Source organism: Canis lupus, chromosome 4 (assembly GCF_011100685.1).
Source record: "Canis lupus familiaris isolate Mischka breed German Shepherd chromosome 4, alternate assembly UU_Cfam_GSD_1.0, whole genome shotgun sequence".
In the NCBI taxonomy this organism is placed as follows: domain Eukaryota; kingdom Metazoa; phylum Chordata; class Mammalia; order Carnivora; family Canidae; genus Canis; species Canis lupus.
In genome coordinates, this window is record NC_049225.1 from 85,522,617 (window position 1) to 85,541,297 (window position 18,681).

General features: G+C 37.2%; 1 protein-coding gene across 6 annotated transcripts in view; it reads left to right on the forward strand.

Annotated features, from left to right (window-relative positions):
* Positions 1-18,681, forward strand: part of CDH18 (cadherin 18) — a 1,025,306-nt gene that overhangs the window by 429,991 nt on the left and 576,634 nt on the right. The window contains exon 4 of one of the 6 annotated variants that reach the window (XM_038535420.1): positions 16,926-16,978. The exons of the other annotated variants lie outside the window; for them this stretch is intronic. The gene's annotated coding sequence lies outside the window, so the exon portion shown is untranslated. The remainder of the gene's footprint in view (positions 1-16,925; positions 16,979-18,681) is intronic. 6 annotated transcript variants of the gene reach the window in all.

An 18,681-nucleotide genomic window follows, 5' to 3' on the forward strand; every position in this document is an offset into this window, starting at 1 on the left:
AAACAGCAATTCTTTTTTTTTTTTTTTTTCTAAGATTTTATTTATTTATTTGACAGTGAGAGAAAGAATGAGAGCATGAGTCAGGGGAAGCAGCAGAGGGAAAGGGAGAAGCAGGGACCCAGACTCAGGGCTCAAACCCAGGATCCTGGGATCCTGACCTGAACCAATGGCGGATGCTTGACACACTGAACCACCCAGATAGCCCCCTAAATAAGCCATTTTTAAAATACAAATGAAGTCTACTAAACAAAAGGATATAAAGTAAGTGCAAGCTTGTTCTTCCCATCATGTGAGAAGCCAACACCCAAGGTGTTGGGGTAAGGGAGCCACCTTTATTCCAAAAGCCAGCCCACCAAGGAGATGACCAACTGTTGTCCTAAAGAACCATCATAACTCAGCATCAACTTTGAGCTTCTCTTATGTTAGGAAGAGGGAGAAGCAGGAGGAGATCGGAGTCAAGAGGTGCCTAATGTCCACAGATATTCACTCGCCCCCAAGGATCTGAGGAAGGTCATGAAACTTTGTGTCTTTGGTCAGTTGATCTGGGTATAAAAATCTTGTCCTGTCATTCCAGGAAACTTTAAACACCGCATTGTTGTTCCTGTAGGGACCCATCTCTTGGAGGCAGTTAGCTTTGGATGAAGGGCTCTTTGTACAAATCTTGACTGTAAGCAGAATTCCTTCTGGTGATAAACACGAATTCCTTCAGGGCTAAGCAGAAGTTTCTAAGCTATAGGTTATGGCAGCAGGAGAAATAGAGGCACTATGGGCCCAGACCTTCCAAGTGGCTCCCATGTACACTATCAGCAAAAGGTTCAAAATTATATCCCACTGTACCACCCAAGGGAGTATCTTCCCTTTTCCATGTTTGTATTATATATTTAATAAAATTCTCTTTTTGGCAGAGTAGTGGGAATATTTATTAAGAAACAGACCTCTGAGGGGCACCTGGGTGGCTCAGCAGTTGAGCATCTGCTTTGGTTCAGGTCATGATCCCGGGGTCCTGGGATTGAGTCCCACATGGTCCTCCCTGCAAGGAGCCTGCTTCTCCCTCTGCCTGTGTCTCTGCCTCTCTCTCCGTTTGTCTCTCATGAATAAATAAATTCTTAAAAGAAAAGAAGTAGACCTCTGAGCCCTGGGTGTTGTATATAAGCGATGAATCACTAAATTCTACACCTGAAACTAATATGCTAACATTACACTGTATGTTAACTTACTGGAATTTAAATAAAAACATGAAACTAAAACAAAACAAAACAAAACAAAACAAACAAAAAACTACTATTTCTTCCAAAAAATAAAAATGATAGTAAGAAATCAGAGGTAGAAAAGTATATTACACCAGAAAATTAAGAAAAATTAGTCTAATAGATGCCTTCAGAGCATTCCTTTCTAATATTTTTGTGAAGACATTTCTGTTCCTTGATATGTAGTAATAATTGTCTCTGTTGGAAACTGAAGAATGAAGTTAGATGTCACTCTAGAGGCCACAATTTTCCCTGACATTAGAACAATCTTGTTAAAGGGGGATATTAATACTTCCAAGCAGATAGGTATATGGTTTACATCAATAGAAAAATAAAAGTAGGTGATAGTAATGTTTTCCTGGAAATAAATTGAAGTTAAATTTTAAAAGAATATTTCCTTATCAGAAGTCAATAAGCCCTCAGCCATCTTGTCTTTATTTCGGGTTATATCAATGTAATGATAAGGACAAGCACAAAACTGTTGAAATGTTCACTGTGCCCTGATTCAGTGTTTGTTTAAGTGACATAGGCATTGATGGGGCTCCTGGTAGCTCGTCATTATGTTGGGGCCCTGGGATGGAGCCCGTGTCAGGTCCCTGCTCAGCATGGAGTCTGCTTAAGATTCTCTCTTCCCTTCTCTCTCTGTCCCTCTTCCTCCATGCTCAGTATCTCTCAAATAAATAAAATCATTTTTATTTTTTTTATTTATTTTATTTTTTTTATTTTTTTTTCAAATAAATAAAATCATTTTTAAAAAAGTGACATGAGTACTGAAATGATTAGTGATTGCACTATAACAGTCTGTCCTTAGAAGCCAGGATTGTTAATCTCTGCAATCACCCAGTGTGTGATTATGTTCTTCCTTAAAAAGAAAATTGGAAATCGGTGCAAAAAACGGCATTTTGGAGTAATTGAGATTATGTTTATTCACAGAGTGTCTTGTTTTCCTTATGTGCTGCCAGACATCTGGATAAAGACTGAAAATTTTAGCAAAATATTAACATCTTTCCAAGGATCTAAATGTTGATTGCATTTTATGTTTCACTCTAAATATTTGATGAAACTTAGTTTTATCTAAAGTATGTGTGTATGTATGTATATAATGTACCGTTGCCCTGGGATCTCTGAAGTAATTTCCCTAGCATTCCAAAGTTAGGTTACTATCTGACCTGGGAAGATCAAGTGCATGTGTGATAGAATTTTAGAATGGAAAGAGTTAAAAAAAAATTGTTGGCCAAGCTTAGTATTTGTGGTAAACAATCTTAATTATTTTTTAAACCCTGTATTGGTAGCTGTGGGCAACTATAACAAGAACCTCTTGTTGAGCAGTAAATGCCCTGTATTTTTTCCTCAATGAGATGACCGTAAGTGCTAAAATCATGACAGTTAAAACATGCACAAGAAACTACCTGTTAGTCTCATTACTGTGTAGGACAGTCTTTAAAGTTCTACTGATTAGAGTAATAGTTAACTGTAAAATTTGAAAATAAAAGATTTTTTTTTTCTGAAGATAGGATGTATCATTGAGATCCAGTAAAATACTTTACTAAGGAGGGCTTATCTCATGATGAGATGAGCACTGGCTATTGTACTATATATGTCAGCAAATTGAATTTAAATAAAATATTTTTAAATACTTTAGAAGTATAGAAACATCAAATGAATAAGCTATGTAAAGCAATTTTTATCTCTATTCTAACTTATAAGTGAAGTTGGGAAATATATCTCATTCTCTTTAATGCAGAATTACCAGGTAACAATCTAGCATAGAACTCACTTAAATTATATGATGTAATGGAAAATAGATAAAACCAGGTCAGCATAAGGGAAAGGTGACTTTCAAATATCAAAAAAAAAAAAAAAATCAGTTCTTACTATCATAGAAATCTATCTAAAACTTAATATGTAAGCCAAATACATTTTCAGTAAATTGACAGTAATTTTTGTCTCTAGATCAAATCTTAAATATATGTTAAGGAATAGGTATTTAAAAGCAAAGAAAACTTCAAAAAGGAGTGACTATCCAGAGTATTGGTTTATTGGCATTGGAACATACTATAAATTTTATCTTAATGAAATCGATAGTACACTGGCAAAAAACACAAAGCAAAGAAACAACAGACAATGCAAAACACATAATGGATTACAACCTACATCATGTTGAGGAGACCTGGTTCCTCAGTGTTAATTTCTCAGGAAAAAAATGTGTATGTATAAACATTAAAATTATCTGTATGGCCAAATATACTTTTGAAAAATCATTATTGTAATTGATCACATAGGACATAAGAATGACAAAGCACTGCTAGCTATACCATACAAGAACACTTCTTACATTTAAAGCAGTTTTTGTAGATCTTGGAAACTAGCCCTTTATCTGATATGTCATTTGCAAATATCTTCTCCCATTCTGTAGGTTGTCTTTGAGTTTTGTTGACTGTATCCTTTGCTGTGCAAAAGCTTCTTATCTTGATGAAGTCCCAATAGTTCATTTTTGCTTTTGTTTCTTTTGCCTTCGTGGATGTATCTTGCAAGAAGTTACTATGGCCGAGTTCAAAAAGGGTGTTGCCTGTGTTCTTCTCTAGGATTTGGATGGAATCTTGTCTCACATTTAGATCTTTCATCCATTTTGAGTTTATCTTTGTGTATGGTGAAAGAGAGTGGTCTAGTTTCATTCTTCTGCATGTGGATGTCCAATTTTCCCAGCACCATTTATTGAAGAGACTGTCCCTTTTCCAGTGGATAGTCTTTCCTCCTTTATCGAATATTAGTTGACCATAAAGTTCAGGGTCCACTTCTGGGTTCTCTATTCTGTTCCACTGATCTATGGGTCTGTTTTTGTGCCAGTACCACACTGTCTTGATGACCACAGCTTTGTAGTACAACCTGAAATCTGGCATTGTGATGCCCCCAGATATGGTTTTCTTTTTTAAAATTCCCCTGGCTATTCGGGGTCTTTTCTGATTCCACACAAATCTTAAAATAAGTTGTTCTAACTCTCTGAAGAAAGTCCATGGTATTTTGATAGGGATCGCATTAAACGTGTATATTGCCCTGGGTAACATTGACATTTTCACAATATTAATTCTGCCAATCCATAAGCATGGAATATTTTTCCATCTCTTTGTGTCTTCCTCAATTTCTTTCAGAAGTGTTCTATAGTTTTGAGGGTATAGATCCTTTACATCTTTGGTGAGGTTTATTCCTAGGTATCTTATGCTTTTGGGTGCAATTGTAAATGGGATTGACTCCTTAATTTCTCTTTCTTCAGTCTCATTGTTAGTGTATAGAAATGCCACTGACTTCTGGGCATTGATTTTGTATCCTGCCACGCTACCGAATTGCTGTATGAGTTCTAGCAATCTTGGGGTGGAGACTTTTGGGTTTTCTATGTAGAGTATCATGTCATCGGCGAAGAGGGAGAGTTTGACTTCTTCTTTGCCAATTTGAATGCCTTTAATGTCTTTTTGTTGTCTGATTGCTGAGGCTAGGACTTCCAGTACTATGTTGAATAGCAGTGGTGAGAGTGGACATCCCTGTCTTGTTCCTGATTTTAGGGGAAAGGCTCCTAGTGCTTCCCCATTGAGAATGATATTTGCTGTGGGCTTTTCATAGATGGCTTTTAAGATGTCGAGGAATGTTCCCTCTATCCCTACACTCTGAAGAGTTTTGATCAGGAATGGATGCTGTATCTTGTCAAATGCTTTCTCTGCATCTAATGAGAGGATCATATGGTTCTTGGTTTTTCTCTTGCTGATATGATGAATCACATTGATTGTTTTACGGGTGTTGAACCAGCCTTGTGTCCCAGGGATAAATCCTACTTGGTCATGGTGAATAATTTTCTTAATGTACTGTTGGATCCTATTGGCCAGTATCTTGTTGAGAATTTTTGCATCCATGTTCATCAGGGATATTGGTCTGTAATTCTCCTTTTTGGTGGGGTCTTTGTCTGGTTTTGGAATTAAGGTGATGCTGGCCTCATAGAACGAATTTGAAAGTACTCCATCTCTTTCTATCTTTCCAAACAGCTTTAGGAGAATAGGTATGGTTTCTTCTTTAAACGTTTGATAAAATTCCCCTGGGAAGCCATCTGGCCCTGGACTCTTGTGTCTTGGGAGGTTTTTGATGACTGCTTCAATTTCCTCCCTGGTTATTGGCCTGTTCAGGTTTTCTATTTCTTCCTGTTCCAGTTCTGGTAGTTTGTGGCTTTCCAGGAATGCGTCCATTTCTTCTAGATTGCCTAATTTATTGGCGTATAGCTGTTCATAATATGTTTTTAAAATCGTTTGTATTTCCTTGGTGTTGGTAGTGATCTCTCCTTTCTCATTCATGATTTTATTAATTTGAGTCTTCTCTCTCTTCTTTTTAATAAGGCTGGCTAATGGTTTATCTATCTTATTAATTCTTTCAAAGAACCAACTCCTGGTTCTGTTGATCTGTTCCACAGTTCTTCTGGTCTCGATTTCGTTGAGTTCTGCTCGAATCTTTATTAACTCCCTTCTTCTCTTGGGTGTAGGATCTATTTGCTGTTTTTTCTCTAGCTCCTTTATGTGTAAGGTTAGCTTTTGTATTTGAGTTCTTTCCAGTTTTTGAATGGATGCTTGTATTGCGATGTATTTCCCCCTTAGGACTGCTTTTGCTGCATCCCAAAGATTTTGAACGGTTGTATCTTCATTCTCATTAGTTTCCATGAATCTTTTTAATTCTTCCTTAATTTCCTGGTTGACCCTTTTATCTTTTAGCAGGATGGTCCTTAACCTCCACGTGTTTGAGGTCCTTCCAAACTTCTTGTTGTGATTTAGTTCTAATTTCAAGGCATTATGGTCTGAGAATATGCAGGGGACAATCCCAACCTTTTGGTATCGGTTCAGACCCGATTTGTGACCCAATATGTGGTCTATTCTGGAGAAAGTTCCATGTGCACTTGAGAAGAATGTGTATTCAGTTGAGTTTGGATGTAAAGTTCTGTAGATATCTGTGAACTCCATCTGGTCCAGTGTATCATTTAAAGCTCTCGTTTCTTTGGAGATGTTGTGCTTAGAAGACCTATGGAGTATAGAAAGAGCTAGATTGAAGTCACCAAGTATAAGTGTATTATTATCTAAGTATTTCTTCACTTTGGTTAATAATTGATTTATATATTTGGCAGCTCCCACATTCGGGGCATATATATTGAGGATTGTTAAGTCCTCTTGTTGAATGGATCCTTTAAGTATGATATAGTGTCCCTCTTCATCTCTCACTACAGTCTTTGGGGTAAATTTTAGTTTATCTGATATAAGGATGGCTACCCCTGCTTTCTTTTGAGGACCATTCGAATGGTAAATGGTTCTCCAACCTTTTATTTTCAGGCTGTAGGTGTCCTTCTGTCTAAAATGAGTCTCTTGTAGACAGCAAATAGATGGGTCCTGCTTTTTTATCCAGTCTGAAACCCTGCGCCTTTTGATGGGGTCATTAAGCCCGTTCACATTCAGAGTTACTATTGAGAGATATGAGTTTAGTGTCATCATGATATCTATTCAGTCCTTGTTTTTGTGGACTGTTCCACTGAACTTCTTCTTAAAGGGGAATTTTAAGAGGCCCCCTTAAAATTTCTTGCAGAGCTGGTTTGGAGGTCACATATTCTTTTAGTTGCTGCCTGTCTTGGAAGCTCTTTATCTCTCCTTCCATTTTGAATGAGAGCCTTGCTGGATAAAGTATTCTTGGTTGCATGTTCTTCTCATTTAGGACCCTGAATATATCCTGCCAGCCCTTTCTGGCCTGCCAGGTCTCTGTGGAGAGGTCTGCTGTTACCCTAATACTCCTCCCCATAAAAGTCAGGGATTTCTTGTCTCTTGCTGCTTTAAGGATCTTCTCTTTATCTTTGGAATTTGCAAGCTTCACAATTAAATGTCGAGGTGTTGAACGGTTTTTATTGATTTTAGGGGGGGATCTCTCTATTTCCTGGATCTGAATGCCTGTTTCCCTTCCCAGATTAGGAAAGTTTTCAGCTAGAATTTGTTCAAATACATATTCTGGCCCTCTGTCCCTTTCGGCGCCCTCGGGAACCCCAATTAAACGTAGGTTTTTCTTCCTCAGGCTGTCGTTTATTTCCCTTAATCTATCTTCATGGTCTTTTAATTGTTTGTCTCTTTTTTCCTCAGTTTCCCTCTTTGCTATCAACTTGTCTTCTATGTCACTCACTCGTTCTTCCACCTCGTTCACCCTCGTCGTTAGGACTTCTAGTTTGGATTGCATCTCATTCAATTGATTTTTAATTTCTGCCTGATTAGCTCTAAATTCTGCAGTCATGAAGTCTCTTGAGTCCTTTATGCTTTTTTCTAGAGCCACCAGTAGCTGTATAATAGTGCTTCTGAATTGGCTTTCTGACAGTGAATTGTAATCCAGATTTTGTAACTCTGTGGGAGAGAGGACTGTTTCTGATTCTTTCTTTTGAGGTGAGGTTTTCCTTCTAGTCATTTTGCTCAGTGCAGAGTGGCCAAAAGCAAGTTGTATTGGGAAAAAGAGAAAAAGAGAGGAGAGAAAGAAGGAAAGAAAAGAGAAAGAGAAAAAAAAGGGAAGAAAAAAACGAAAGAAAAAAAAAGAAGAAAAAGAGAAAGAAAAAGAAAGGAGAAAAAAAAGGGGGTGGGGGAAGGAAACAAATCAAAAAGCAAAACAAAACAAAACAAAACAACAACAACAACAACAAAAAAAAAGAACCACGGGGGAGTATCTTCTGATTCTGTGTACTTTAAGTCCCTTGGCTTCTCCTGGAAGTTGTCCGTCTAGCTGGTGTTCTGGGGGAGGGGCCTGCTGTGCTGATTTCCAGGTGTTAGCAGTTGGGGGAGCTGCTGTGCCCCTGCCTGGTGCAGGGCTCAGGGGGGTTGTTTACCCCGTGAGGCCGCAGGAGCAACAGCCCCAGTGGCGGGGCAGCTCTGGAGCCCTGGATTCAGCTCCGGCAGGAACTCCGTCTGCAGGGCCTGGAGGCTCCGGGGCGGGGCCGCTGATCTGCTCAGCTGGGGCAGGAGCGTCCTCGCTGTCCTGGGCCCTCCCGGCCTCTGCCTGTCCCGGGGGAGGCCGGATCCTGGGCTGTGTCCCCGCGCCCTGTGCTCCGGGACCTGCGCTGGTGGATTCGCGCTCCCGGGCCACGCAGCCCCCTACGCGGAGCCGCCCACCCCTCCCCTCCCCCCTCCAGCTGCTCCGGGTCCGCCGTGCACGCTGCAGCCCTTAGGGAGCTCGGCGCATCTCCCGGGCGCAGTTGCTGTTACTGTCCCGGGGAGCCCGAGGGCATCCTCGCCCTCCTGGGTCCTGCTCCACCTCCCCGCGAGCCCCTTTCCCCCGGGCAGGTCGGTGCAGCTCCTGCTCCTCCGGGACGGGGCTCTCCTGTCCTGGGGACACTCGCCCCGGCCTCAGCCCGGCTCCTCGCGGGCCCCTCCCCCTTGGAGGCCTTTGTTCCTTTACTTCTTTTTCCCCGTCTTCCTACCTTGATAGAAGCGCGAACTCTTCTCACTGTAGCATTCCAGCTGGTCTCTCTTTAAATCTCAGGCCGAATTCATAGATTTTCAGGATGATTGGAAGGTTTTCTAGGTAATTTGGTGGAGACAGGTGATTTGGAGACCCTGCTCTTCCGCCGTCTTGCCCCTCCTCTCGCATAATTTAATTCTTATGGTTAATATAAATATCATTTTCAAGAAAATTCCAACCTCTTAAAACTACCTCCCCTCAAAGTCTTTCATGTTTAATTCTCTCTACATTGTAATCCCATTTGCATTATTACAACTTTATACAACTAAAATTCACTTATATTTTTGAATGTATTTGTTTTCTTTTTATATCTGTATATTTCTATTTACTTCTGGTATACTTGGGCTAAGGGAGTCCCCTTATAGTGTAGATACTTTGTATTAATATATGGTTAATTTTATCCTGAAAAAAATCAATGTATCATTTCATATTTAATATTTGTGATGGGGATAAAAACCTAGGTTGACAGTCTATTTTCTTTCAGCAGTTTAAGAATATTTTTGGTCTGTCATTTAGTTATTTTGTTTAAGATAACCCTAAGGGAAAGATATTTCTGAATATTTTACATATATTTACATATAAGCCTGTATATGCATATCAAATATATTGTGTGCATTTATATAAATTTAGGTTAAATATAAATAAACATGGACTTATATGGGATTTTCTGAGTATTTATGCTTAGGTTTTCAACTGTATAATAAAGGTGTAGTTTGATGTCTTTCAAATTTGGGGGACTTAGCCATTTTTCTCTTTGATAATTGTCTCCCATTCTCCTTGCTTCTTGGATTCCAATATAATAAGATTCCCTTCTTAAATTACCCTTTTATTTTTTTTTATTCTTTTTGCTTTTGTTTTTCAGTGTACCTGCTTTCTATTCATCCATTTTCCAATTCATTATTGTTCTCATTTCCAATCTGTCATTAAATAATCCCATTGTCAACTTACATTACATTATTTTTTGTTGTTCTAGAGTTTCCATGTAGTTATTTTATATACAGAGTATAGGTTTCTGTTCTCCCTCTGCCTATGTTTCTGCCTCTCTCTCTCTCTCTCTGTGACTATCATAAATAAATAAAAAAAATTAAAAAAAAAAGATTATCAGAGTATAGGTTTCTGGCCAAATTGTACATCCTTTCAAACATTTTTGAACATGTTATTCGGCTGATTAAAATCTGTTACTGTTAACTTCAATATCCAAGTTACATATGGATCTGTTCCTATTGCCTCTATTTTCTCAGAAATTTTGAAATAAAAAAAGTATAGGAGGCATTAATATTTCTAGTGAAGGTTTATCACCCTATCCTCATCAGCAGCTAGACTAGAGACCTCACCTTAATCCAATCAGTTATGGACTGAGCTGATTCCAGGCTGAGTCATAATCTTCTAATAATTTATATATTATTTTGCTAGTTTCTGGGGCAGACCTCTGAGTCTCAGCTGAGAGCCTGGACCATTTACTAGATCCCTTCCTACTTAGAAAGTCCAGAACCTGTTTCCTTGGCAGAGAGTGTGCTGCTAAGAACACCCTGTTCAGTCCTGAACAGCTGGACACTTGGGTAAATGCCTCTAGGGGATTGGTTTCCTTTCTGTTTAAACTTTGGCCTCTTTAATCTTGAATGTTATTGCTACTCTGAATGAACCCTCTGCCCTAGGAGTTTGGGTGTGTGTGTGTGTGTGTGTGTGTGTGTGTGTGTATTGGGTAGGGGGCTGTTTAATAAACTCTATTGCCCTGAAGACTTTTGAGAGCTTTGCTAGCTTACCTCCTTCTGCCCTACTCTGGGATTCCTGGTTTCATAATCTGTAGCAAGAATTAGTGCCCTGAGAGGGGACTGAGTACCTTTCTGTATTCTGACTCACTTAACATCCTCCTTAAATCCTGGTTACCCAGGCCAATTTCAGACACTTTCATTCAGATTTTCTTTATTTTTCCGTGTGTGCTTCTCCTTTCTTTTTTTTTTTTTCTTCACCTATTGTTATAATTCAAGTAAGAAAATTAGCAGGATATAAAACAAGTAAACATTAGTGTTTAGTTGTCTGCATTTTGTGCAAAGAATCGGAGTTTAGTGCAGTATCACAAACCTGTATAGTTTAACATAATGTCAATGCGATTAATGTGATTTCTAAGCCAATGAATTCCATGTTGCATTCTTTTCCATGTAGTGCGATTCTAAGGATTTTATAGCTTATATTATTTTCTTATTCAAGTAACTAGAGATCGTAAGGAAGAATGCATAGGGAGCTATTTAATGGGTAGAGAGTTTCAGTTTAGAAAGAAAAAGTTCTGGAAATGCATAATGGTGATGATGGCACAACCATGTGGGTTTCGTTTTGTCACTGAATTCCATATTTAAAATTATAATTTTAACCCATTTTATGTTATATATTTTCATAACAAAAAGTGCACATTTAAATCAATAGTCAAAAAATTAAATACAAAATGACTTTTTAAACATGATTAGTACTGAATTTTATGTATGGGTTTTCCCACAGTTAATGTAACCTCAACCAGGTGTATTCTTCAATATCTGTGAACATATTATGTTTTTTATTTTTTCCATTTAGTGTCACTTTCATTTACTTTCTATACTCACTTGGGATCTTAAGTAATCTGAAAAAATGCTACATTGCATTGAGCAGGACCATAAAATCAATTTCAACCTCGTTTGCCAAAAAATGGTAAGAAAAATGAAAATAAAAGAACCTATTATAAGTGCTCCTCCAAGAAAGATCTATGGTGGAGGTTGTGAGATGAACCTCAAAAAAAAAAAATATATAATATATATATATGTATATATATATATATATAAATATTTCCACAATAATTCAGGTGTTTAATACCAATCAGAGAAGACTTTACCCTCAATAGTGGTATTAAGATATGAATATTTTCATTAAGTGTTCAAACATTTAAACGTATATTTACAGATATATTATTAAATATGTACAAAAACTTTCTCTTTAGACATTTTGGTGAGTTCATAATTTTAGCCAAAAAAAAAAAAAAAATGGCAAGGCTTTTCCTTATTGGTCAAGAGTAATGTTGTCTAAGCCTATTTTTCTGGTTCTGCAAAATACAAATTCCCAAATCTGTAAAACAATGTGGGAAACAGACTTGTATGTCCATTCCTAGGGAAGCATTTTCCTTTTCATGCTAGAAGAGTTCTGGAGAGTCAGTCTACCTACAATCCAAGGGCAGGTGGGCCGTGTAGTTTTCACCTTGCTGAAGGTTGCCAGGTACTCGGTCCTGCCCCCATTGAAATCACCCTCCAGTGTCTCACCTTATATTGCAAGAAAAATGCAGTCACCGTATTGAAATCCCCTGACTATATTTCAGTCCAGATCGGTCAACACAAAGAATCCCTATTTTCCTTTACCTGTGGGCACAAAATTACAAGATGAGACAGCAAAACGGAAACTCTTCAAATGACTCTGGCTTTGCTTAATCTGGGCGTCCCTTGCTTGATGTGTCACGAAGATACTGTGATACTTGAATGTCATTTCTATTGGAAAGTTAATTTCTTAAAGTATGACCACCTCTCTGCATTTAAAGCAAAAGCAATGCATACGTTTTACAAAAATACCAAAGAAGGGGACTATTATTGATTTATAAACAATGTTTAAAAGATGAATCTAACACGACAGGCAACTACCTGATTGTAGTAAGTGGATAAAGTGTCGGTGGTCTGCTGCCTTAAGTAAATTAACGATTGTAAACTAAAAAAGGAGACCAAGAATTAAGAAAAAAATGAGACCTACCTAAGGTGTAATGATTTTTAAATAGTCACATTTAATCCTTATTTTAAGTGCTTTTTACATATTACAGTATAACTAAAAAGTTCAGTATGCCCTCACTTTTGTATTCACATTATGACCCCTGAATTATTGAAGATCATAAATATCTTTTAGTTTTCTATTTTAGAACTGGCTCGGTGGCACAGATTCATAAGCATGAAAGAGAAGCTCACATATTTTCAGTTTATGTATATCTTTTTTTAAATTGTTTCCCTTAGACAACTTCAAATACTCATGTGTATCAATACGTAGACAGCATAATCTCCTATAATGCTCCAACATTTTTTGTATCTACTGTCCAAAGACAAGTAATTTCACAAACATAAATATTTTTCCAAGATTTAAATGAAGTCCACGTTCTTGTCTTTTTACCACAGATCTTTTTTAATGATCTTTTATTTCCTGTTTTCATTTACACACCTTTTAATTTGTCACACTCAGTATCACCAACATGTATAGTTGTACCTAAGAACTATATGTGACACATCACATACTGTATATATTCAGAGCATTTTTAATCACCAGATTTGAAACCTTTGACACTCTCAAGGTCGCTTTGTGGAAATATGAATAGGAACTTTGAAAAAAAAATCTCTTGATGATGATGATGAGCTGCTCCAAGTCGTGGTGAAACTAATACCAAGTAATGTGGCAAAACTGAACCGATTTTTTAAATGAAAATAAAGTGCTTCATAGGCAGCAAAGTTTTAGTGGTCTGAGTACTTAACATTCAACCAGGATATTTGGACACTTCCCTGCTCTAAGGAAATTTAATAATAACAATAAGATTGCCATAAAATAATAGCAAAGTGAATCCTCTTTGTATAGCTTGTGCCAAAATCTTGATAACTTTAAAAATAAGAACCAGATTGAAATGAGGAACTCTGGGTTTTTCATTTTTAACACTTTTCTATGCAAATAGCACTTATCACAAATGTTAACATGAACTATTTAAATCAAAATGCAACAATTACAACAAAGTACATTAATTTTCTGGTCATCTGCTATGTTGATTTTGTAAAACATCAAGATTCTAAGATTATAAATAAGAAATATTTATAGTTGTTCAGTTATTAGGATAAGAACCAAACCTGGAAGAAACTGTGTGAGATCATTCTCTAGATCTTCCCATTACAATTAAACTAAAGAATTTTGCTATTTGCCATTAGATGTGTGATTAACACATAATTTGAAAAACAAGAGAAGAGATTCAGGAAAGTCTACAGAGAAAATCCAAATGTTCTATTTTACCAAGGTATGTTTTATTTAAGGACCCAGTTAAACAAAAACTGAGTGTTAAGTTGGTTTTAGTTGGCATATTCAGAATTAAATGATTATTTGGTTTCCACTAAACAATAGATACAAACTTAAGATAAAAAATAAGCACAGGGCAGGCCCAGTGGCTTAGTGGGTTAGCACCTGCCTTCAGCCCAGGTGTGATCCTGGAGACCCGGGATCGAGTCCCACATCCTGCTACCTGCATGGAGCCTGCTTCTCCCTCTGCCTATGTCTCTGCCTTTCTCTCTCTCTCTCTCTCTCTCTCTCTCTGTGTGTGTGTGTGTGTCTCTCATGAATAAATAAATAAAATCTTAAAAAACAAAAAACAAATAAGCATAATGAGTTGGAACTTGTATTTCAAAATCTCTTTATACTCTTCAGAAATATATAGTCTCCCTCTGCCCCTATATCCCTATATTCTTTTTCTTCATGGCTACCAGAAACTAAAAAAAAAAAAAAAAAAAAAAAAAAAAATTCAAGTGGGTTATTTGTCAAGCATTTTTTATTCAAGAGCTAACAGAAGTGCTGAATCACAAGCTAAATCTTTTTCAGTGTTGGAATCAAGACTCTTTTTAGATCTTTTTAGAAAGGAATGAAGAGCGGTGAGTCATGCAAGACTGAGACTAAAGACAATAGAACAGCTACTAGCTTTGTGATCATGGGCAATTTAGCTTACCACTTGAACTTTGCTTTATTCATGTATAAAAATGGAATAATTCTATTTGTTAGCATGCTTTCAACTACAACTGAAAAAGGCCTTAACAATAAGGAACTTTATTAACTTTCCAAGCAAATAGAAAAGAGTTTGGGGATGGTTCAGACTCCTGCTTTGAGCCCATCTGCGTTGTGGCCCTGTCCTTCTCCTATTGTCCCATCTGCATGTGCTCCCCTATGCTGGCTGTGTCCCCGAAGGCTGGCTTCCCTCGTGGACATAAGTGGCCTGCCAGGAACCTCCAAGACCAAATGTTTCTTTGATTGCATACCAGCAGAAAATAAATAATCTGTGTATGGCTTTCTCTTTAAGACTGAGGAAACAAGAACTTGGTAACAAAATTAACCTTGGGTGTTCTCGACCAGAATAGGGTTATGTGCACATTGCACAAACAATTACCAAAAAGGAATAGAATACCGTTGCTTCTCTCACACCTGTTACTTTGTCTGTTTCAAATAGCCATTAGAAGTCAAATGTTAATTAAATGTTAAATATGTATATACACACGCACACATCAACTTATTGAACATATATATATTGAACGTATATATACTATATTGAACATATATATTGAACTTATATATATTATATTGAACATATAGGTACATATATATCTCTCAGAATTATTTTAAGTCAAATAGCATTTGTAAGTTATCATGTGCAATGCCAGCCATAAAATAGGAGCTCAAAACAGTGAGCATTAGCAGGAAGGACAGTGGTAACTGGTGATGGTATCTCTTTATGATTCTAATTTTCTATCCAAACTCTGGATTTTTTGCCACCTGTCTTCCTTGACTATATATATATATATATATACTATATACACTTATATATATACACTAGAAAAAATATATATATACACTAGAAAAATCTGGTGATATCTGTAACTTGGCTAAATGTAGACTTCACGGAGTTACTGGGTCAGAGTATTAGGACATTTTGACTCTATGGGCTTTGGTGAAAAGGACCACCACTCCGGGTAGAGGAATCTGCTCTTTGTTCTCAGGGATTCGTGGTCTATAAGGGTTTTACTTTCCATTTACAGCTTGATTGACCCTCATATCCATTTATGATTTCCCGTCAGCGAATGTGTTTCAGTCACTCCCTACCCAAAACTACAGCAGCCTCTACTTGGACCATTCTTCATCCAAAAGTCTGCTTACGTCCCTGCTCTAAATCCTTGTTCACATAATGCATACCATAGCTTTTTCTTCATTAATTGCTTTATAGCTGTACTCTAGCTTGAACCTCCATGATGCGTTTTCATAAAACCAATTCAACTTATTTACCAGATCCTGAGAAAGGAAGTTTATGAGTTTCCTAGAACTACTACATCAAAGTGACAGAAACAGTGGCTTAAAACAACAGAAATCTATTGTCTTGCATTTCTAGAGGATTTGTGTCAGAAAGCAAAGGATTCTTAGGGCTGGTTCCTTCTGGGGGCTGTGAGGAGAATCTGTTCCATGCCTTCCTCTTAGCTTCTGGTAGTGTCAGGCATTCCTTGGCTCATAGAAGGTGATCTCCTTTGGTCTTCACATAGTCTGCTCTCTGTATGTATCCCTTTGTGACCAAATTACCTGCCCCCTTTTTATATGGTCAATTGGATTAAGGCCCATCTTAATAATTTTATTTTAGTTCAAAGACCCCTACGAAGATCTTTAAAAAAAGAGATTTTACTTATTTGTTCATGAGAGACACAGAGTAAGAGAAAGAGGCAGAGACAGAGGGAGAAGGAGGCTCCCCACTCCACTTATGTGGGACTTGATCCCAGAACCTGGGATCATGACCAGAGCTGAAGGCAGATGCTTAACCAACAGAACCACCCAGATGCCCCCCCACACTTTTTTAAAGATCTCAATTCCTGATAACATTATATTCTGATATACTGGGGGTTAGACTTGAATCTCTCTCTCTCTCTCTCTTTTTTTTTTTTCCCTAACTTTTTTTTTTTTTCCTTTAATAGCCAGGTTAGGTTCCCAACAAAATTGAAGAGAAAGTGTAGCAATTTATCATATCCTCCTGCCTTCACACTTGTGTAAGATCCCCAGAGTGGCACATTTGTTATCATTGATGAACCTATACTGACACATCATTATCACTCAAAATCCATAGTTTATATTAGGGTTACTCACAGTGTACATTTTATGAGTTTGGACAAAGTTATAATGGCATGTCTTTAACATTCTAGCATCATACAGAGCATTTCATTTTAAAGAACTAACCCTGACAGTACCTCACTGTCATTTCAAAATCGCCCATGCCCTGCCTATTCATTCTTCCCTCTCCCTGGACATATATTTCTTTAATTTATTTATATATTTTTTTAGCTTTTTTTTTTTTTTTTTTAGCTTTAATTCCAACATAGTTAACATACAATGTTATTTTAGTTTCAGGTGTACAATGCATGGCTTCAACAATCCTATACTGAGTGCTCATCACCGTAAGTGTACTCTTAATCCCCTTCACCTCTTTTCATCCTTCCCCCCCTCCCAACCTCTGGTTATGTTCAGTCTGTTCTCTATAGACAAGAGTCTGTTTTTTGATTTGTCTCTTCCTTTGTTTTTTTTTTTGTTTTGTTTTGTTTTGTTTTTAATTTGACACATCAGTTAAATCTAATGGTATTTGTCTTTGACTGACTGACTTTCACTTAGCGTTATACTCTTCAGCTCTATCTGTGTTGTCGCAAATGGCAAGATGTCCATTCACCTATCAATGGACACATGGGCTGCTTCCATAATTTGGCTATTGTAAGGAAAATGCTGCAGTAAACATAGGGGTGCATCTATATTTTCAAATTAGCATCTTCATATTCTTTTGGCAAATACCCATAGTGAAATCACTGGATCATAGGATAGTTGTATTTTTAACTTTTTGAAGAACCTCTATACCATTTTCCACAGTAGCTAAGCCAGTTTGCATTTTCCACCAAGAGTACATGAGGAATCTGCTTTCTGGTGTTTTTGATTCGCTATTTTGACAGGTGTAAGGTAATAGGTCATTGAGGTTTCGATTTGAGCATTTCGCAGATGGTGAGTGATGTTGAGCATCTTTCCATAGTGTCTGTTCACCTGTATGTCTTCTTTGGAGAAATGTCTATTCAAGTGCTCATATGTAGGCCTTTGACTGCATAGTTTTTAACTGGATTATTATGAAGTATTATTTTTGCCATCAAGTTGTATAAGTTCTTTATATATTTTGGATATTAAACCCTTATTGGATATATTATCTGCACATATTTTCTCCCATTCAGTAGGTTTTGTTGATTGTTTCCTTTTCTGCCCAAATATATCTTTTCTGAGAGACACAATTCAACTTCTACTGGGGTAAAATCTTCAAAGCAAGGATGATAAAACTGAACTGCTGAAATAGTCTCATAGTATATTGTCTCATAGCATAGGCTTATACAACTTGCAGATATAGGTAGCAACATATAGATAACTATCATTAAATGGAGACAAATAGAGTATTAGAAGCTGCTGAATGTATTTATTCTTAAGATTAACCTCTGTCCTTGGATACCTGGGTGGCTCAGTCAGTTCAGTACTGGTTTGGCTCATGTTGTGATCTCCCATCCCAGGATCAAGCCCCACATCAGGGTTCCTGCTCAGTGAGGAGTCTGCTTCTCTCTCCCTCTGCCTCTCCCCACTGCTCTTTCTCTCTCTTTCTCGAATGAATGAATGAATGAATGAATGAATAAAACCTTTAATAAAAAATTAAACCCTATCCTTGAAAAATCACTTCTAAAATTATTTGTAATCCCTGTTTTAAATGATATTTCATATAACTTATGCAGCATTTAGTAAATTGAAAACAAAACAAACTTTATATGAGGGGTTTAGACCAGTCACTTTGTATTTGGTTGAATTCATAATAGCAAAAACTTATCTTCCAAAATTATTTGTTTTCACAGTGTGATGTGAATTAATACTGTCTGTTTGTCTTGCAAACCATGTTGTGCGTAGATGGTCTACCAGTTGATTGAACCCAATATCTTTCCCAGAATGCTGTTTGAATCATGGACCATAGCTAGAACAAGTAAAATCTGAATGGCAAGACATGACCTATCTTTGTAAAGAAAATACACATCCATTAATAGTATTTTAATAGTATGAAATGTCTTGAAAACCACTGATCCTACTTCAA